Genomic DNA, 22076 nt, shown 5'->3' with positions numbered 1-22076 from the left:
TTGTTGCTCCAAGATTAGTTTACATATGCCATTTCTGGTTGTGGTGGAAAGCTCAGGTTTTGGTGTCTGAAGCTCATGCCACCAAAGCAAGAAGCAGGTAAAAAAATAAAAATCCTTGAAAACCTGTTAGTTTGGGGATTCTGTTTTTCATAGTAATATTAACATAATTATTGTCAGCATTTTGCTGTGGTATTTAAAGTGCTGACACAAAGGAAGTCTCAACTAGATCAAATATAGATTATTCTTTCTTTCAAAGCTTCAGTTCTCTTGTTTCCACTGTACTTTGACCATTACAATAAAATAATTGCAAGCTCACACTTTTTCATTGACTTATTTGTTTTTCTTTCAGATGCAATTTATTAGTGTAGCTGCACAAAGGATGATGCTCAGGTTCTTTATTTTTTGTCAGAGCAGCATAAAATGCTTAATTTAAAAAACAGAGGTGTACTTATAGTAAATACTGTTTGGTGATGGGATACTTCCAGGGCCCTCTGAACCTGGGTGATGATGCCCAGGCACTGTAGACCTTCATCATCTCACATTTCAACAGCCGTATTCTTCCCCTGTTGCCTCGACAGCATTTCTACTCCAGTCTGTTCTGAATGCTGCTGCTAGGATCATCTTTTTGTGCCCTAATCTTCAAAGTATCACCCTCATTTTTGTTCATCTTCTGGCTCTCTCCCCCCGCCCACCTACATCAAATACCAGCTCAGTGTTTCTTGGCATTTTGTCCCACTATTGGATTGAGCCCCCGACCCCTCCCTGCCAATGGTGCCTGCATGAAAAATTGATAGTAAGCAATTGATACAGCTCCTGGATCCTGCAGATCTCACGGGCATCTTCCATGTGGAGTCCCTGTGTTGTGTGCTGTGTGTTGCCAAGGCAACTATTCTCCCCCGTTTTTTCAGCATGGCTGCTGCATCTGAAGGTAACAGTCGGGGGGGGTGGGCTGCAGTGTGGCAAAGGTTGTAGTCAGTGATTAATGCAGAACCAGGATGGATTAACTGAGAAACCATCTTCGCTTAACCTGCTCCAAAGGATCATTTTAACCAAGATGTACTTATCCTAGTAAACTAAGAGATATTAACCTGACTACTGTGCAGCAGACCCAAGCGTGTTGCCAAAAATACCTGATTACACAGGTTAATATTTTAGTGCATTCTTATAGGATCGGCAGAGGGTGCTGTGTGCCCCCTAGCACTCTACTTTCCTTGCCCACACCTGTCCTGGACCCTGCAAGAAGGGAGAAAGGGATGGGACTTGATCCTCTCATCCTTATGGAAGCAAGGAGAGCCATCTAGGTCGGGGGCAGAGGTTTCATAAACCGATTTGACCCAAATCAGTTAACCGACACTACATTCAACCAGGTTTATCTTAAACCGGTTTTAGTCATTTTGAAACTGGTTTATGTGCACCGAACTTCTGTCCTGTTACAGGTTTAAACCAGTTTCTGATGACTTAAACTGGTTTATGTGTAACTTGTGTCCCTAACCCTAGAGAGAGTTCCCAGAGGGTCAACCGTGCTCTATTTGCATTGGACAAACCAGGGATATTTGTTTTCCAAGGATTTTGTGTCCTAGTTATAACCAAGGATCTACTTCAGTCAGGGATCTGTTCCCTTTGTAGAAGATTGGTTTCCCTTTCAGGATGTGTCAGGACAACAGGGGGATAAGGAAGTGATTATTATGGGCAGTTTGGGAACTGGTGATTGCTGTTGGATGGGATTCCACATAACAGCCAGTGGAAGGATTTTGGATACAAATGCATGTATTGAACTTGTAGATTACCAATTTGACTGCAAAAAATGCGGGCCATATCAAGTGAAGTAGATGAACAGTGTTAATTAGTGAGACAGACTGTTGATGAGAACTGGCTAAATTGTAAAGAGATGATGAAGGTGATGTGAGAATGTGCTGTTATGCAAAACTAAATACAAATGTGCAAAGCACTTCATTTAGCCATAATCCCAGATACATGGTCTAAAGCCTCAGTAAATCGTTTTTGGTTTTGCCCCATCTGTAATCTGAGTCTGCTCGGAGACATCAGTACCTCTTGCTGTAAAACCTGGGTCAGACTCACTAATTTCTATAAATCCGGCATTTTCATTTCCAGGATTTAAAATGAGGTGATGTTATACAGCAGACTGCCCTTACAGACCATTGGACTCCTTTCATTTAGATCTTTCAGATGGATTTAAACAGCAAGGCTGGGGTGAAAGTTCAGGATTATTTAGTTCCCTAACAGACAAAATCCTAAATCCAGACAGTGGTTTATCAGACTTTGTTGGCTTCACGGTGGGAGCCATATGGAAGGTCACGGTAAAGGCCTTTTATAGTAGGGCACCAACACTGACTCTTAAAATACAAAGAATCTGTTTCCTTCCCAAATTCTTGATGCTGTTTAAAAATAGATCTGACCATTGCTCTGTCTGACGGGGAGACAGCGAGAGATGTTTATCATCGTTTCAAATATAGGTATAAGGAAAAACTGTAAAATATAAGATATAGGTATAAGAAAAAACATTTTTTTTTAAAGGGAATCTTGCTTACTGCATTGTAATGCTCTCAGCAGCCCACATTTCAGCACAGTGAGCCTTAGTTACGGGTATAGATATTAAACAGTCTATCTTATGTTTTGTAATAATAGTCCCACCTTAAGATGCATTTTGCTCAAGGATTGTTTATTGTTCAGACAGTCTTGTTAGAGCTATGCAAAGGAAGTGGAGGATCCTTAACTCTCCCTTTTCATTTTAATTGGCTGCATTTAACTCCAAGGAAGGAGTCTCAGGGTCCCTGATTTGTTTTCAGAATTCTTGATTAGGGAAGCATGAAATACTCTTTCCTAATTCCATTACGGTCTAAATTACCTTCCCTGTTTGCAAAACCATGCCAGGAGGCAGGCAGGCGTACACCTGGTTTTTGCTGAAGTAGAACATTTCCAGCGATACCCTCCTCGCTGATTCCAGAGGCTCCCTGACCTCCTTCCCAGCGGGGGGGAGTGACTTGTCTTTGAGTTGCAAGGTGTGAAGCGGAAAGGCAGGGAGGACGCGTTACTCGAACGTGCGTTTGGCTGGGACTTGAGAGAGCTGGATTGGGTTCCCAGCTCCATCACCAACTCTCTCTATGATGATCTCCTGCTGCCCTACCTCTGCAATACCAGGATGGCCCTTCCTTCCTCACGCAAGTCCAGTGATGGTTGTAAGCTGCCTTGAGCCTTTTTGGGGACGGTGGCATGGAAATCAGATAGATAAATATGATTGTGTTGTGGGTTGCGAGATGGTTGGATACCTCACTTCTGAGGATCCTGTCAGTACAAAGATAATGTTTTCTCACCAGTGGGCGCATCTACACATGCCTGTTAATGCACATTAGCCTATTTTAATGTGCGTTAAATTGTCACAAAAAGCATGCTTTTGCTAATGCATAGTAAAATAGGCTAATATGACTTTTTCTGGCACTTCATAATGGAGGTACTCCATTTAATGCACATTAGTAAAACTGCATTGATGAATGTGTAGGCACATGTCTAACTGTACCACTAAACCTCTTTGGGATGCCACCGTGCTGAGTGGATTTCTGAACAGTCATCCTGTGTTTGTTTTGAAGAAATATCCATTTATATATAAATACATATATTATGAAAAGGGAACATGTCTTTGTGTGTTTTGAAGTGAGAACTTTTAATAGCATTTTTAGGGTAAATCTTTATTTTGTTAAATATTCTCTTACTGGTCACACCAGTGCAATGATTTTACTGTTGCTCGTTCTAGTGACATTGTTGCTGATTTTTACTCATGAACTTTGTCTCTTTGCTTTCAATCTGGGAAGGAACTAAAGCACTTGCATTTTGGTGGCTATGTCATGTAATGTTCATATTTTCCAGATGCTTGATATAACTTGCTGTATATTATCTCTGGTGCTCTATTGTTTTTGAACATCAGAGCATGGAAATTAGGATGAAGAGTTTCTGATAACATGTGCTAAATTTGGCATCATATTATTAAGCTACACAAGTCAGCAAGGTCTAACATTCACTGATTTATCCAGGCATGAACAGATTTGCCTTTTTAGCCATTCAGGAACGATAAAAATGAACACAGGGAACAACTTCCAGTATGGTTCATTTTCACATATCCTTTCTCCTCGTTAATTTTTATTGTTTTGCTGCCAGAAAACTTTGCTTCGGTGTCAGTGCTGCTTTATTTTTGTCTTTCCCTGCTCTGTGCTGCCTCTGATCTATCGTTGGGGTGGTTTCTTTTTGCTCCGTTGTCTCTGTGGCTCACCATCTCTCACTCGCCCTGCTTCCCTCCCCGCCGTCGTTCTGTACTTTTCGATTCTGTTCCTTCCCACTCTTGACACCCCTGGCACGCTGTTGTATTTCACGGATTTCAGGAGCAGTCATCCCCCACTGAGCCACCGATGTGGGAAGCTGCTGATTTTTCTATTGAGGCAATCTCTGCCAGCATCTCTCGTCGCATGTGCTGCCTGCTGAGACAACAGGCCAGTTAAAGAGCAGACTCCTTCAGGATAACGTTCCAGACTCACCTTTGCTTGGCTGTCATGCTGCTCTTGCAGTTTATTACATTGAGAGGAGATTAGGCTTCATGCTCATATTTCTGCAGTGGGTAAAACATCAGATTTTGACCTGCAGGAAGAAGGGCGGCAGAGTTTGGGGCGGGGGGTGGTTAGACGGCAGGGTAGATTTGCACTTTATAGACTAACCAAAGTTAGTTGATTGCCAGTGACCTACATGACTTCCTTCCACTCTCTGCAGGAGCTCTCGCTCTCAACTGAGAGAGCCTAGAGCAATGTTTCCGCTTGATGTCTGCACAGGCCACCCGTCCTTGCTGAGTAGCATTGCATCACGTTAGGCTGCAATGTTGCGGGAGCTTCCCATCTTCTCTTGTCCTGGGGTTGTTCCCTTACCTGCACTCACAAACCTCTCCGCAAGGTCTGACTGTCTCGGTGCAGGTGTCTCATGAGGTCATTGCCAAGGAGGGAGAGTGGGTGACCCAGGATAATTTTGAGAGGTCCTCAATGCAGGAAGTGCACAGGGTTGCAGGTGGAGGTCAGGTCCCTGGAGAGATTGGCTGCACAGCTATTCTTCAGAGCACTTCTGCTCACATCACCCAAGTCTGGTCTAGCGTCACTGTTAAGCCTGAGGTGTGTTATTCATTGCTGACTTTGGCTAAGCATTGATACAGCTTGGGCAAGGCGCTGTAAAAGTTGATGTGCCGTGAAGATGCACGGCAAGTTTTTCATATTTTTCAGGCAGGAAAAGGAAATGCAGAACTGGGTAGTATGTGTGTAGTGCAGGTACCCCCCTGAGTGCAGTGTCTTTCCCCTCTCCGTTGGTGGCTCCATACTGAATCTGACTAAGATACAAGAGGAGACAGTCTGGGACTTTGGAGGCAGATCTTCTCTGGTAGATCCTTGTTTCTCAGAGAAGTAGAGTAACCGTCTAACTGGGCGCCAAGACACTAAATGCACTTTAGACATTTTATTGCACATTAGTGTGTCACGCAAAAAGTGTGCCAATGCACAGTAGATTTATTCTAATGCGCATTTAGCATCACACAAAATAAAGTTCACCTGCACTAATGTGCAGTAGTGCCAATTGCGGCGCATTAAGTTAGTACCTGTGGGCACTTATACACATGCTGGATGTCTGCTCCGACATGTGATAATTAGCACGCATCAGAGCAGGCTTAATTAACCAAGTCTGCGGAGCACGATAACTAACACGCTCCGGCAGCCCCTACATCATGTCTGTTTAGTGTCCCTGTGCTTCAAAATGGTGGTGGAGGTGCTTGAACTGAAGCCTGTTGAATGAGCTTTAGTTCAAGTGCCTCCGCTGCCATTTTGAAGCCTGGGGCACTGAATACACGTGACACTGCAGGGGCTTTAATTAGAGCGGCTTTTGGTGCCACTCTAATTAAAGTGCCCCTACCACCCTGCAACACGTGATTAGATGTCCTGTGATTACAGGTACTAAACTTAATGTGCCGTCATTATGGCACATTAACGAATGTGTAGATGCGCCCAGTCTTATGCCCACTCCCTAGTGCATGCCAAAGGGCTGCGTGTCCTGCGGCATTGTTGTATATCCCCAGGACAGTCCCAGCAAGACGGGAAGCAGAGTGCATTTAGGGTTGGGTCCCTGAGTTAGTAGAAGAGCTGGGGTCATCTCCCCTCACTGTGCAGGGGAGTGGCTTTGCTCATGGTTCATGGTATTACACAGTTACGTAGGGTTTTGTATGTTAAGAACATGCATTTTTACCAGTTTCCATCAAACAAGACCACTTTAAAAGAAGCCAAGAGAAACCACAGGGCTTGCGCGTTGCTTTGCTTTCAATAAAGCCGGGAGGAGTGGGTGGCACAAGCAGGATCGAAGCTGCCGCAGTAGTGCAGAAGGTTCGTTGGTTGTGCAGAGGCTTCCCCAAAGGGCATGCGTGTGCAAGAAGCATGGTCTGTGTGTGAGCCCCTGTGGCATGGTCAGTGCTCCATCACTTGGGCTGTGCTGCTGTCAGCCCTCGTGATACCATAACGTATAATTGCAGTTTCCCAGGTTCTCCCAGCTAATGAAATTTGGGAGAACGTGACAAGTTTCGGACAACTTTTAAAATAAATAAACATTTCAAATAAGGAACCTATGATTATTTTTTTTTTACATGTAGCTTTTAGGCTCTGTTTTTAAGTAGCCATTAAAGGTTTTAAAACCTTATTCTAAATGTAAAGTGCTTCAGGGCATTGTTTGATTTGAAAGGCACTGAAAACTGGAATTTTCATTATATATTGCCAAATTTAGTTCATTTGTGAGGGACATGGCTTCATCAGCATGACTTCTGTCATTTGCAAAGTTGCTGTGCCCTGTAAAGGTTTATTAATCTTTGTTTAATGTGTTCTTGTGAAAAAAATTAAACATACAAAGAATAAAGCTTATGTATGCGCTGTGAGTCCCTCTGGGTGTTCAATCTATATTACTCATGTCTGTGAAAGGTAAAAATGGCAGGTTTTATTAGCTAAGTTCAAGACACAAAAGGCAATATTAATTTCATAGAATGTGTAAAAGATATGCAAATATGACCAACTCTAGGGAAAATGGGGCACACAATATTCCAGGTTTTGAAATTATACAGTTTAATAAAGACTTGCTTTGAATACTACTTATTTTTTATTTATTTATTATTTTTTTTAAGCCTAGGCTTCTGTTGTTAAAGTTCATGTAGCGCATCTCAAGAAAGACCGCATACTCCCAAGCATGATCCGCCGTGCTGCATACTGTTAAAAGATTTGGATCTGCTTCTCAGCAATGTAAAGCCTTGTTTTCAGCTTTGTATCATATCTCAAGATGAATTTACATATGTTTTATTTCATGCTGTGCTGTTGCCTCCCCCGGGCACTCGGGAAACAGGGGCCCAATCCAAACCACTTCCTGCACCATCGTCTTCCTGCTCCTGCATTAAGCCGAGGTCTGTTTTCACCCGGCAGGCCTTTCCTTTCATTTCTTCGATCAGCTCAGTGCTGCCTCAGACCTACATGTGTTGCAAGGGGTCTCTCTGGGTCAGCCCCTTCCCTTTATTTTTTTTTTTTGCCTTTGGGTTGCCAAAACATGGAAGCCTGATATCTGCCATCTTAGAGGATGGCGAGGTTAGTCAGCCGTCTTGCTTGTCCAGTTTGTTCAGCTTCTGGAGCGGTGCCTGTTCCCAGATCTCAGCTTGCTTTGCTTTGTTGTGGTAGTGTCAGAGTGACGTGGTACCCTGATGGTCCAGGAACGATGCGAGAGGCCAGGGTTCCTCGGGGCGATCTTTTTATTCTGTCTGACCACTTTTCTCTGAATATCTAGCAAAGACATCTAACACTAAAACCACAAGTGAGGCTCCAACGATCATTAGCTTTTTAAAAATTCCTATTTGGTTTTTATTTTGAGCCTTTCAGTTATGTTTGGGTCACGTTTCCAAGCTTTTCGCTGCGAACAGGAGACTTTCTTAAATGATGAGGTTCTGCGGTCAGCGGGGAGTGTGAAAGGATTGCAGTCTCTGGCCGGTACAGCTTGCCGGTCAGGGGAGCTGAGGATACTCCAAGGCTAGGTACACACATGTTTTTACCGGTTTAAGGGATCAGAAACCGGTCTATGCCTATAACAGAACAGAAGTTTGGTGCACACAGACTGGTTTACAAATGGTAGAAGCTGGTCTGGGGTTTGTCCCCCGCCCCAAAGGGCGAACGTGTGTTGTGTTCACTACTGATCTAAACTACACCACTTATCGAAAACCACAGAACATAGACCATGTCCACCTTGGGCTTTTTGAATGTCTATACCTAGCCCAGGAGATTTGGCCACAGTTGTGCGGTTGCTATTCTTCGAAGCTAGAAACTGCCTCTAGATAGGATAAACACAGGCTTCATTCTTTCTCAGGGCTTAACAATTTCAGCTGGCTCTTCTTGGATCTTTTATTGCATACAGAAGCATCTAATTGCTCCTTTCCTGTGGTCTGGTAGGAGGGTGCTTAAGGCACTAATCAGATTTAACTTGGGTCTGTTGCTATCCTTATTTAATGGCAGTCACTAACACCCTTCCTCAGCACAATGATAACATAAGATAAAGGGAGTGTAAGAGTGGGGTAGCTGTGATGGTCCATGACATATGTGCAAGGCAAGGATTTGGGGGGGAATGTCTTTTATTGGATAACTGCGTAGCTGGGGGAGATTTTAGACACGTTTTCAGGCAGGGGACCTGAGGAAGAGTATCTTGTGCCCAAAAGTTTGTCTCAACCTCTCAACTATGCATTTGGTCCAGGAAAAGATACTAAACCGAAAAATCCTTTCATCTCACATGAGATGATAAAGATAGGTAGGCACTTGCTTATTCCCATAACTAGAGAGAAAAGCGGCATGATCTTTGGCTGTTAATGAGCTTTAAACATTTAAAGGTGCAGATTGTAGTCCTGTCGGTGTAAGGACGTTCCTGTGTCCTTAAACGTTTAAAAGAATTTAGCTGTGTTGCACTTCATAAAAATCTACATATGCACTGTTTATAATCAGCTCCCCTTGTAAGCGGAGGTGGTTACAACATTGGTTTAACAGCATTTGATTAGCTGATAATACTGTTAATTGTTTTCTAGACTGCTAACAGAACTAGGTAATCAAAGGTACTAATATGCTCCCTGTTGCTATAATTTAGGCCAGTGCGAAGACAGGTATTTCAGGTTGCAAGAAGCAAGGTCATGTGCAGGTGGGGAAAAAACACACTTCTGCTATAGGAGTGTTTCATTGTCCTTGGTACAACCTGGATACCTGATGTCATTGTCCTTGCTGGCATTCATTGGCATATAGGCAGAAGGCAGGACAGGGTGGCCTGTCTAAATACCTCCAGACTAACACGGCTAACTACCTCTCTCACTGACATGCCACTAAGGCAGACAGGCCAAGATTTAAAAGCATGTTAGCACCAAAGTGCCTGGCAGGTGGGATGTTCAGCGCGCAGTTCTGCTCTAAAAACTGATTGTGAAAAAGGTACCTTTGTATGACACTGACTTGCATATCAGCTATATGGTCAGGTTTAAAAATAAAGCTCCATTTTGTGGTAAATCCCAGCCCTTGAAATGCCTCTTAGGAGCCCCTGCAGACTTCTTTCCTTTTGCACGGTGGGTCGCCAGTAAGCAGAGTCTCTGCTAGCCTAACGAGGTACGGGCTGCACCTGAGCAGCTGCAGTGCTGTCCCTGGGATCCAGCAGGTGCGATCGATTGAAACTCAGTGCATCGTGTTGGTGCTAGGAGGGGAAGATCACAACTCAGTCTCTTTTGTGTTGGCTTGTAGGGCTCACAGGGGCAAAAGCAGCGAGAACTCAGCTCACCGATAAGTTTGTGAATACAAATTGAGTGTAACAGGTAAGTGTTTTTACGATTAGTCTTGAAAACAGATACTACTTTCAGTAACTTTTGATTGCTTGTTCCACAGAAAAACCAAAAAAACCCCTCAGCTTGTTAAAATGTGTTTTTAGCATGTTATCTTTGCCTACTTGTAGGAGAGGGTTGAGTCCACAATGATTTCAAGGATAAATTATTGAGCATGGAAACTTTCACGAATGGTGGGGCTTAATTCCCTCTTCCTATTCTTTGGTATCTCCACATGGCTTTTGTACTGAATGAATTGGTTCAGAAGCAGGTCTAGCTAAACCCATGCAGGCCCCTTGCTTGGGTGCAGTTTATGGTGTTATAAACATGCTTTATGTTATAGGAATTAAGATTTGTAAACTTGGTTATTGTATGTCAGAACTTCATATTGATGGGGAAGTTAAGGAAGAGATTTTTAATGATGAACTTGTGGCTGTTTGTTCTTCCAAGTTTATGTATAATAGTCTAGAGCTTATCCTCCCTTTTGATGAGAGAGGCATGCCCTCATCATGAAGTATGCGCTCTTTCTTGCCCTAGTGACCATAACCTACTGTAAACAGTTACTGAAATATTAGCCGGTCTGCGTGAAGGTTATGCTGTTCACCTTTTGCTTTTTACGCTGAGTTGATATTTATTCTCTCTGTCTAATCACATTCCGCTTCCTTCAGAGCAGCTGCAAACTTTGCACCCATCATGTAACTGTAGCTCTGGTCTACGGCTGGAGAGAGCTTCTGAAAGAGTAGCCATGACCTTGTAAATCAACAATTTGCAAAAACCGATATTAATTCATGAGCTCTCCTCTCTCCAGACCTACATATCTTGGGTTTGTGCACACAAAGCACATCACTAGCTGACCTTTCCTCTAGAGGTTGATTTTTCTCTGGAGCCAAGATATGCAAACTTCTGGGAGTTTGCAATGCCGAAGACCCTTGATATCTCTCTTCAAACGGAGCCCTGTGAATCTTGACATATGGTGGTGTCTCAGTTTGTGTCTCTTAAACAGTAATGAGGATTTTCCTGTGAAAGCTATCTGCTGCTCTGGTAGGCTTGGAGATGCTGAGTTTGTCTGTCTTGGCTCACAAGGTAGGCAAGAAATCCAGGGGATTTAAGCACATAGACTTCTGAGGATCTGGCCTTGAATGCTAACAAAGCATAAAGTAGCTGCAGTCTTATGTCTCCAGTTTCCACTCGGTATTTCCCAAACCACTGGCTTCTTTGCACTCACTTGTTACCTACTAGGCGGGTGGTTAAAAGGACTGCACAAATGTGAACCCTCCCATTGAGCTTCCGATCCAAGCAGCTGGCTTCAGGATGGCGATGGATTGAAGACAATAGGATGCGTGATTATTCTGTCCTTAAAACAAACAGAGAATTTCCTTGCTGCTGCTTTGCTTGTGTGTGCCAGCATCTCGAATGCATCAGGTGCTATTCCCACTGGGACTGACATCTGTCATTTGGTTTTAATCATTAACTCAATCTTAAAACAAGCCACATTTCATAGTCAAGGAAGAAACTGTCATGAAAAGTCAATTGAGTCTGAGTGGTAGTGTTGCATTTGAAAACTTGTTTTCAATTTGAAATCCTATGCCTATGTTAAAAACAACTCACGGGGGATATATGATCATTAATATTAATTTATTTTTTGCCAAATTGACACATGAAGAATGAAAAGTGCTACCTTTTAAAAGACATTCACACAGGGCAAATGTGTGTAAAATAGGAACTTATTTTGCTAGTAGCTTTTGCCACATGGGTGGAGGTGTTTTTGGTACAGCTGTGTTGTGTTCATTATTTACAGTATTAATATTAAGATAGCTATGCATGTTTCCAAGACAAGCTTTTCCAGAGATGGTTTCCAATATTATCTTATAGTGAAAGTGAGATTCCTTACCATCACCTCTTCCCCACACCTTGCCAGTTTTACCTCTCGGCTGTCAACAGACCTATAAATACCAACTTTTCTGGACCGTGCCGTAGTATTTTGGGGATGACACGCAGCACACAGTTCAGGGTTCACCTGATGCTCTGGATGTGGAGAGATGCACCAGTCAAATACAGACAAAAACATAAAGTGCTTTTTAACAATTCCTACATATGTTCATTAAAGAACCATTTTTAAAAAGGGACTCATAATCAATATTTAATGCATCTCCTGTTAGACTATAAAATATCACCCATTGCAGCTGTGAATGCATTTAGGAGCTGCCTTCAAATTGGTTCAGAGCCAGACGTTTTCTTCAGTGGTATTCCCTCCTGTTTCGGAGCCTGTACTACGGCGCGTTATGCCTGCGTCTCTTGGGCGTGATTCTTAGTGTGTGCCCAGTGCTGCACTATGGTGGCTCTTGCATCTGTTTTGGGCGTAGTGTGCAACAAGCAGGTGTGCCATGCTTCACAGTGGCAGTCCCTAATGTAAGCCTGCCCTCGGTGCCTCTGACCTGAACAGAGCTGATGCTCTTGCTTTCTGCTCTCATATTTACGAGGAGGAAGGAGGCAGAAGACAGGTAGTGGCTTCTCCTGTCCGTCACCTTTTCAATGGCAAATGGAGTACTAATGTTGTAGCACTTGGGCTTGTTTTCAGTCCGGTTGCTGGGATTTGCGCTTTCCTTAAACTAATGACCACTTCTTGAGTGCCTGCATGCAGAAGGGATGCTCTGCTGAGGATGGCACCTCTGAATGCAGGGTGAGCATTTTCTACAAATCTTGCCTACAATCTCGGTGTCCTTTTAGTGCCTCACATCAGTACCCTGCGCGCACCTGAGGCTTGCTGTCTACCACAGCAGTCACTAATCAGTTGTAAGGACATGGTCCAGGCATTGCGGCGTTTCCCTTAGTTTTCAGAAGGGTCTGTTTTATCTTTGTTGTTCGCTTTATAACTAAGTGGACTGAGTTGATCTACTGTTTTCAGGCACTCTTCAAATGTTGAGGTTTTGCTGTCCAAACTCGTACTGTGTTTTCCTTGGGAGTTATACAGCCCAACCTATCATTGCTCTCTGAATGTTTCCCATACAATTTAGATACTCAAAGAAATGGGGATTTAGCAGTAATGTTGTCTTAATATTGCTCCTGGTTTTATATTTTTTGCTGTCCAACTCTGAGCAGCTGGGGGCACGTATAGGGTGGTCATCATAGAGGACAGGCTGGTTGTCCTCTGTCCTCTATTGATACGAAACCCGACGCCTTTATGTCCTCTATTTTTCTCTTGAAGAGAAAATGTCTTGAAGAGAAAAATAGAAGACATAAAGGCGTTGGGCTTTGTATCAATAGAGGACAGAGTAGCAGAAAACGGGGCTGTCCTCTATGATGGCCACCCAAGGGCACCATGCCACATGCTCTTTGCACTCCCCCCTTCCCCGCAATCTCTAGCTGTCTAGATTTCCAATTCCACTTGTGTCTTAAATGCAACCAGTTTTTCTGTATTTTAACTACCAATGTGAGGAATAGGACTTTCATGAAGAAGAATATTCCCATGAGTTTGAAGGCTTGCACCCAACAGCAGCAGCAAAGGATGTATTCAGTTCCATCTGCCTGGGAGCTGAGGCATCAGTGTTCCTCCTCCGTAATGCAAGGACTTCAAACCTCCACTAGATTGATTTATCAATAGGCTTCATTTATATTCCTCTGAAAGACACAGAATTGCAGTAGGAACCACATCTTCTGCAATGCTGGTTCTTCCACTTTACACATTCAGCATTTTATGAAATATGCTTAACAATATAATCAAATATATTTAAGCTATATATCTCATAGTCAGTCCGTTACTTACAGAAATAATCTCTGCCGTATTCCAGTAACATTACACAAACGAGTAACAATTGCTTAAGGTGAGTGATGTTTGCAGAACTGGGCCTTTAACCAGAAAAAAGAGGGAAAAGAAATATCCAGGAACTGGAAGCAGTTGTTAAATTAATTTTCACTTGATCCACTAACTCGAAAAATCTGCTAAAATTAATTTACAGTGATTTCTAGGCACAGGGCAAGTAGCATTGTTCTACAGTAAAGCACAGCAGGAGCTTGAAAATAATGTAAAACAAATATGCATCCAGCCTCTTTTCCCCTAAAATAAACACGTTCTGCTGTAAAGAGTTCAACGGTGCCACACACACACAATATTGCAATAGGAGCCTTCACCTCGGTGTTTTTGAATTTTAACTCCTCAGGTCTTAATGTCTTCTCATCGTGTGCATTTAATGTTAAGATCATATACTGCATGATACACTAATTATGGCATATGTAAATATCTTGGGTCACATTCTTAAAAGGAAATCAAAGAATTACTGTTCCATTTGCTGCTTGGTTCGAAGCTTCTTACATCAGTTTCTTACAATTAATCAAGTGTAATTCTGCAGCTATCCAGTGGCAATTGCGTTGCTGCAGATTAGCAGTGAATCTTTTCTTACAGTTGAAACCAGCTTCTTATTTTAAGCACTGCTTCTAGAATTTTTTGGCCCAAGTTTTAGCTTGTTAGAAAGTATTGTACATGCTTTATATAAGATTTCCCCCCACAAAGCCTTGTGTAGGTGGCTTATTTGGTTCCTCATCCTTTATTGTGCTTTATTGGAATGTGCAGAAATGCAATCTGACTCAGGTTCTCTAAGGGGATGCTTATCGTGACGCCAGATAGGGAAAAGTACAAGTGCACCATCAAGCTTTATTACAGGAGGTGATAATCTAGAAGATTCATTCTGCAGGACAACTTATATAAGCCTTTTGGTACAATAATTAAGCATTTTCCAAGCAGGCGTAGTCCTTCTTTGTACATTCGACAGGATACTAGAACGAGGGTGGAATTGCTTTTCTTCTTTCTAAACAGGATTCTGCATTTAAAGCAAACTATTTTGCCGTTATTCTACCAAAAATGAAGTTGAAGAAAATGTTAGCCATTTGAAGGCTTCTGTTTAATCACATGCCGTATGCATTTCTGGAAAAGCTAGTGTCCTTGCTGTGCAGCCCAGCAAACACTACCTTGAAGAACTGCTGATTACTCTCTCGTTCTTTCATTTTTCATGAGAGTCTATTCAATATGCATAATTGCCAACTCTGTATATATTCTGGACATTGCAATTTGGTGGTAGAGAAAACAATGGCTTCCAGAGTGGGACATGGTGAAATAATGGTTCCAGCAACACCGTACAACGTCTTAGAGACAGAGAGAGAAAAGAATATTGGAGAATTTCATGGGGAAGCAGGGCTGGAAGAGACCTCCAGAGGTCATTTAGTCCAACCCCTTTCCTGAGGCAGGATCATCCCCATCCATACAACATTTAATTAATTTCAAAGTAAATCCTATCCCTGTCATCCTCCCTTCACTTCCTACTTCAAGATAGTAAAGATAGTGAGGGGTCTGCATGTGTTCTGGATAAGGGAGGGGGATGCTTGGGTGTGAATGACATTTGGTTAAGAGGTGGCTATGTTGGGGTGACTTTTTGGAGCAGTCCTAACTCTAGGCAAATAACTTGGTTCTTCTATCAATGGGAGTACCCTTCTTTCTTCCCCCCCACCCTTTCTTTTTTCAGTGATATATAGGACTACCTTCTAATCAAGTCAGGTTAGGATCAAGTTTTGAGCTTCCTGCAGGCTTGCAGCAGGCAGGTATATTGTGTGGAGGTTTTTGAGCTCTGTATCTGAATTAGATTTTTGCATACTGAATTGGTTTTACTTTCGGTCGTTAGGTGAATGCTAATAAGGCAATGAGAACACAGTACTAGAGGTTGGATCCAATATAGAAGCTTTAAACTTCCCACTCCCGCCCCCAAAGTGCTAATGGCTAAATCAGTGCAGTTAAGTAATTAAAAATGATGAGACTTTGTTCTCTAATGTCTGTTGTGAGAGTGCGGATTCCAAATATCCAACAAGATTTCTCGGGGAAGGATGCATTTGTCAGAGGACCTAGGCACAGGCCCTGGGCTAGCAGGTACCCAGGAGTGGTGTCCCTTTGCAGGCTCTGTTTGCCATGTGGCTTCTTGCTGCCCCACTGAGTGAGGGGCTAGTCACTGCCCAGTGGCACGAGACCGCTGGGAGCAAGACCGGTGCATGCCACGTGCACTCAGTGCAGTGTGTTGCACTCCCCATTACATCCCAGTTACACTCCTGGACCCGAGGCACAGCAAGGTGTTTCTACCCCACGGCCAGGCTGTATCCAAATGGTGAGACTGAAACCCCAGCAGGTCTTCACCGTCTCCCAGAGCCTGCCTGTTGACGTGTGTGAGAGTTTTTCCATTACTTTGAAAGGAGTTTATTCATAGATTCATGGATTGTTAGGAGATGGAAGGGACCTCGCAAGATCAAGTCCGGGTCAAGCCATTGGAGAATATGAATTTCCTGTGACTGGATTTGATTCTGCAGTTCTTGCGCTGTATTCACAGCTGGGTTTTTAATCGCGGCTCTTTTTCTTCTTTCCCCCCCTCCTGCAGTGATATTTTATGAAATTTGGGCTGTTTTGAGTGGCCCGTCATTACATTCAATCCTGATAGTTAAATTAAGCATGACAGCACTCAGACTTCTGCAGTGAAGTATCTGTTTTTACCCCAGGAAAATGGGAAGAGTTTGGTTGTGTTCAGTGCAAATGGAGGAGACGTTGTTTTAAGTGGTAGGGAGAGTTTCTGAGCCTTTCAGCAGCGGTCGGCACCACGTGCAGGCTCTAGTTATGAGCTTAGACAGCTTGGATAAATTGGGCTTCAGCTCATGCTCACGCTCCACGCAGAAGGCTGCTAACTCCTTTCTGGAAGGAACATGCCCTTAGAAAGCAGGCACAACAGGAAAATGCAAATAGCAAAGAAATTGCAGGTTCTCCCCCAGGGCAACATCTTCCATTTTTAGGTAACACTCATTAACTATTCTTCTGACAAGGCACAAAATCACTTGCCGAGCTTAGAAGTTCCTTCTGTTCCCATGGAGCATGGAGGTCGCATGAAGGGTTGCCAGTGGCATTTGCACCTTTCTCCCTCCGTGGGGATTTCCTTTGGAGGAACGGTTGCTTCCCCTTGCTTTGAGACTCGTTTCTTTCTATCTTGTTTCCCCCCCACCTCCTCTTGTTCCTTTGCAGAATTACAGACTTGGGGTCAATGCTACTTCCTCTCTTTTTAATAGGAATAGAAAATGTGCTACTTCAAGACTCTCTTATGCCTGACAGGCCTTGAGGCAGAAAAAGAGCAAAAGCAAATACAGCCTCCTCTAATGGTGCAAAATATCTTGCCATAGTGTACAATATCTGGGTGGCAAACAGCAAATATTTCTTCTTTAAGTCAGAAGCGCATGACAGTTTGTTTTTTGTTACCTATAGAGGCAAACCAAATATTTGTGAATGATACGGTCTAGGTGACTACCTGCTAAGTAAGTGAAATATTTGTGAAAGAAGTTCAGGAATAAAGACCACCTCTGGTCCCAAATATGCATGAAAAAAACCCCCATCCTGGTGTAGTTTCTTGTAGCCCTCAATGCCTTCCCAGGACCCCTCAGTCAGAATTGCTTTGGAGAAAATATCAGGCTGCTTTGCCATAATTTCAACAAAGAAAATTGGAAAGTCACTGGCTGGAGTGATAGATCCATTGTGTTTAAAGATGATTAAGGCGGCAGTACTTCTGAGACTAGATTTATTTATATTACCTGAAGAAAGATTCAGAGTTCCATATATATTTCAAAATTAGACTCATCTCAAAGGCCCATCGGTAAGAGTCTGACGAATTGCATCGTTTGGGGGAATGAAAGAAGAATGCTTAAGTGATACTTCAGAAGGACTGAAGACATTAAAAAATCTTAATAATAGAGAAGTTTGTTGGTACAGAATTTAGAGCGTACGTCTGCACGCTTCTCAATAGGCTTTTGCAAGACGGCAGGCTTGCTGAATTAGATTAACATATTTTCAATAGCAGTGGATAGTTTTATGCTGTTTTGGCATATTTTGTTAGGTTCTGAACAGGAGTTTCTTTAAACTTAATATTTGAGGCAGCCTCTTGGGCCTCCTAAAAGAACTTGGAAAACGATTATAGGCTATTCTTTTATTCATACCTCCTTCTATATCTCCAATATGATAGAGCTATCACTCCCAGCTTCTCCCTCTAGGAATATGGGATACCGTTTTTAAATCTCTTCCTACTGGGGAAACTTGGCTTAAAAAGGGGAATAGGCTCTGGTATGAGTACTCGGAATTATTTTTTCCTTAAAGATTCCTACTGTAAGACTAAATAAGGTAATAATTTAATTAGAAAAACCAGGACAATGTGTTTACATATGCTAGGAATAGTTGCAATTTCTGTAATGAGAATGTCCTGAAGTCATTTGAGAAGCGTCAGGAAGCAGTACTTATCCTAAATCCAGGAAAACAGGACTATCTTTAAAAAAACAAAAAACAAGCCTTGGGTAGATGTGAACCTTCACATTTATAATTGGATTGGTTTGGTTTTGTGTATCTTATAAAAATTATTGCCTGGGAGTTCTGCCTTCCTCCTAATAGACAGAAATAGGTTGGGTTGGTGTTTTTTTTTACTCTTTGTATGGCTACAAATACCTTAATAGTCAATATTAATACTTTGGGTGAAGAAATGTGAGTGCTTCCATATTATGGGTTTGGGTAAATTCTGTTGCCAAGCCAAAGGCTAAGAACCATTACCATACTTTTGGGAAACTACTCCCCAACTTTCCCCACCCCTCCCAAAGAAAGTAAATCCAGCCTAGCCACAATATGATTTGAAAAGAGCTCATTTATCCTTGAATAAGGGAAACACTAATTGCTGGCGAAAAGGCTCCCTACGGGAGCTGGCCGGCGAGGGCTGTTTTTGTTTTTGAATCGGAGCACGCATCACTTTGCAAAGATGAAGAAAAGATAACAGGTGACAAGAATACCCCGGAGAAAACAATAAGTAGCCATGATGGCATATGTGATGGAAATTCATCGAGCAACCAAATATGTTTTATTGACAAGATGGAAATTCTCTCCAGAGAGAAGACCAGTGAAACGTGGCATAGCAAAACGTGTTTAATGCTCGTGCTAAGCAATTCTTTCGAGGATCCTGAAGCACCTTACGAATGGGATACCCGTCCACTTCATACAGACGGGCAATTTAGAGTATACCTGCACTTAATTTCTGCTGCTTTTCCTATGCTAGCAAAGCAACAACAGCAGCCCTGTCCATACCTCTCCCAAAGTACAGATGCAGGTAGAAGACTTCAAAAGTGCCTATAATGGCACAGCTTATTCCAGTTGGGGAAGTTTAAGATGCGCTACTATCGTTGTTGGTGATCTCTCAGCCGAAGATCATCACTATATAAGGCACTACTGTTAGGTAGGTATTTATAGTGATGTCACACGCCAACAAGGTTTTAACTGGTATAACTTTGTTAGGAGGAAAATTGCACTTGTCGTCATCATCATACTGATAAGATATTTTAAGTGTAGAAAAACTTAGGGCCAGGTTTCCATGATGATCTTCACCCTGCCTAACATACTTGCAAAGCACTCCTAGCACGGCCACAGTTAGAAGCTGCTCTTTTGCTGGAATAACGTTTTTGAGCCCCTTGAGCAAATGAAGCAATATCAGCTAAAGCACAGGTTTGCTCCTATAACTGCATCTGGGCCAGTGCCACTGTGCTGGAGATGGCATCTCCTCCCACACTGGCCCTGGTCGTGTTGGACTTGTCTGAGATGACACAGCGAGTACTTGCAGAACTGCGAATCAAGCCAACTTTCTTTTCTTGAGGGAAAGATTTGCATTGCCCATGTGCTCCCAGAGTGCTAGGGTTTTTGTCTCCTCCCCAGAGGGTCCTATATGGTGGGTAATCCATATTTTTGTTGGGGAAAAATACACACAACAAAAATATTTCAGGACACTTTAAGCTGTGAACATCAGGCTGGATTAGGAACAGCAGCCATAGGTTTAGAAAGTCCACAAAGCCCCCACCTTCTGGTGATGCTACTTGCCGAGCTGACAAAATATTTATCATGGAAAACAGCAGCAGGAAAATTGTCTGTCTTAACACCAAGTACATGCCAATAAAAGCAAGGAAATTGTGAGTGAAGGCTACCGTGTTGCCCTGAAATCACCCTACTGTATTGTATTGCAGAACATGGTTTTATATATAGTTCAAATAAGCATTCAGGAGTCTGGAGGGACCGCCGGCAAAGGTAATGAGGATTGCCACAGATCTTGACAGCAGACTGTAAATGGCATAACATTTCACTGAAAATATGTCAGTTTTTTAAGTGAATGGGTATTCCTTGAGAAATGGGTAAAGCGTTCTTGTCTCATCCTGGCGGTAGGTTTTGTTTCCCCATTAATAATTTGTGTGAGCAGTTTCTAAAATTCGCTTTTTTGCTTGAAGGTTTTTATGACTATGACTATATATAAGGAAAAAAAAGGAAGGTAAAAAAACTGTGGCAAATGACATGAATTTAAGTCTGGAGAATGTTATAAAATATGAACTCCTCAAATAAATAATCTGAGCTCCCAGCTTTTGTCTGGCTGAGGTCGGATACATGATTTGCAAATGTGTACTTGACAACCAGGTTATTCGAGTGCCCTCATGACTCAATATTTTACTGTACAACGGTGCAACTTCCAATGCTTTCACTTCTGTTCTTCTAAAAATAACGCTGTGTTGCTACTTTTCACGCCTGACCCTGATCTCAATTATGGCAAAGTAAGTGATGAGTATGCTCCTAAAGGTAAGATCGCAATCTCCCCGAGGAACGGTTGGCTCTTGTTGGCTCCACAGTAAATCTGGAGTCCTTCAGACTTTGGTCTCCCTCCCTCTCTCCAACCAGCAAACTTAATTAAGCAACAGTTGGTTATGTGCACAGACAACTTTATTATTCTACTGAAAACCCTGCAGACATGTTTTAGCAAGTTTTTGCATAACCTCAGATCTTTCTGGATGTGGCTGATAAAGTGCAGGTGAAAATTAGTGGAGAATTGCACCATCAACAACTGCAGGTGATAAAATCAAATTTTGATTTATTTCCTGAATTTCAAGATTGCCAGCATGCATAATTCTATGTAATAACCACCTAAGAGGTAGGAAAATAAGGTGGACCAACTGGTGTGAGTAATTCCAGGACTGCAAACTGAAGTGGGAGCTGAAGGGAGAGAGAAATAATTTCCTATTGTTGAAGCAATTAAGTTTTGCTGTGATATTGCTTCCTTCTCCTCCTCCTTCCTCTCTCCGTGCCTTGAGATGATACATTTCAACACCACGGGTAAGGGCTTTTGGTATTCACAGTAAGTACTGAGGGGCGTTGTGAGGGTGAGTGCTAGAAACGTTGCCTGAATTAAAAAAAGAGCATGTTGCTATTCAGAAACCTGATTTTGGGGAAGTGGAATTATGTTTGCACCATTGTTTAAGTTAAAACATGTTGCTGGGTGCCTGGGAAAGTGGCTGCTCAGTGATTTGCCAACCTGGTTTTCCAGATGAAGCACGGAGGCAATGGTTTTTTCAGGTGGTGTCTGAAAACAGAACTTTCATCCGAGCAGAGCGGCTTCTGCATGGTGGTAGCAAGGCAAGAAAGGTGCAAACTGCTTCTTAGCACATCGTGTTAGCTTCTGCCCTGGGCAGAACTGAGATTGACTTCTGGACCATCATAGCTACAGCACCTTTGCAAACACGCGGTAGTAAAGGGGTTTTTGCTGAACATCTTTTACTGGATTGAGCTTATGGACACCAAGTGCTCATCTTCAGGTCATTTGGGCAGAGTTTGTGTCTGAAATAGTCTAATATCTGCCATCGATTCTGGAGTAACGTAGCTGCTCATCTACCTTTCTGGTCCTGTTGGCACAGCTTTCAGAAAGTGTGGCGGGGAGGGGAGCCAAAACCCAACAGCAGATGTCAAAAGCTTACGGCCAGGTTTCCATGAAGATCACCGTGTCTAACGTACTGGTAACGCAGATGTCGCCAGATGTCAGACCAATTCGGAATCTAACTGGAAGAAGACGGTGCACGTGCAGTGGGGTGGATTAGATGGGCACTTTGCACCTATCTACGGGTGTTTTTTACCTGCAGGAATGGTGTTCTCTGCTAAAGCACAGTCAGTGGAGAGTCAAGGTCCTCATCCTACTACTCTTCTACACTGCTGCAGGTGTAAACAGAGCAAAATCAGGGACTTTCCATCAAACAACTTATGTTCTCCATGCCCGTGACTTGCATAGCCAGGCTCAAGTATCCCCATCAGTAAGCTTCCCCTCTTTGTAGCACT

The 22076-nt window shown here is 42.8% G+C and overlaps 1 protein-coding gene across 37 annotated transcripts in view; it reads left to right on the top strand.

Annotated features, from left to right (window-relative positions):
- Window positions 1-22076, top strand: part of FHIT (fragile histidine triad diadenosine triphosphatase) — a 771770-nt gene that overhangs the window by 148893 nt on the left and 600801 nt on the right. For 8 of the 37 annotated variants that reach the window (XM_059715896.1, XM_059715884.1, XM_059715883.1 and 5 more), the window contains one exon: window positions 9819-9889. The exons of 26 other annotated variants lie outside the window; for them this stretch is intronic. The gene's annotated coding sequence lies outside the window, so the exon portion shown is untranslated. Of the gene's footprint in view, window positions 1-8610; window positions 8854-9093; window positions 9235-9255; window positions 9516-9818; window positions 9890-22076 lie in introns of those variants that run through there. 3 more of the 37 variants (XM_059715902.1, XM_059715901.1, XM_059715899.1) reach the window with 3 other exon arrangements.

The sequence above is a fragment of the Alligator mississippiensis genome, chromosome 12, assembly GCF_030867095.1.
Source record: "Alligator mississippiensis isolate rAllMis1 chromosome 12, rAllMis1, whole genome shotgun sequence".
Classification (NCBI taxonomy): domain Eukaryota; kingdom Metazoa; phylum Chordata; order Crocodylia; family Alligatoridae; genus Alligator; species Alligator mississippiensis.
The sequence above is the reverse complement of the archived record's forward strand: the minus strand, read 5'-3'. Positions and strand labels throughout refer to the sequence as shown.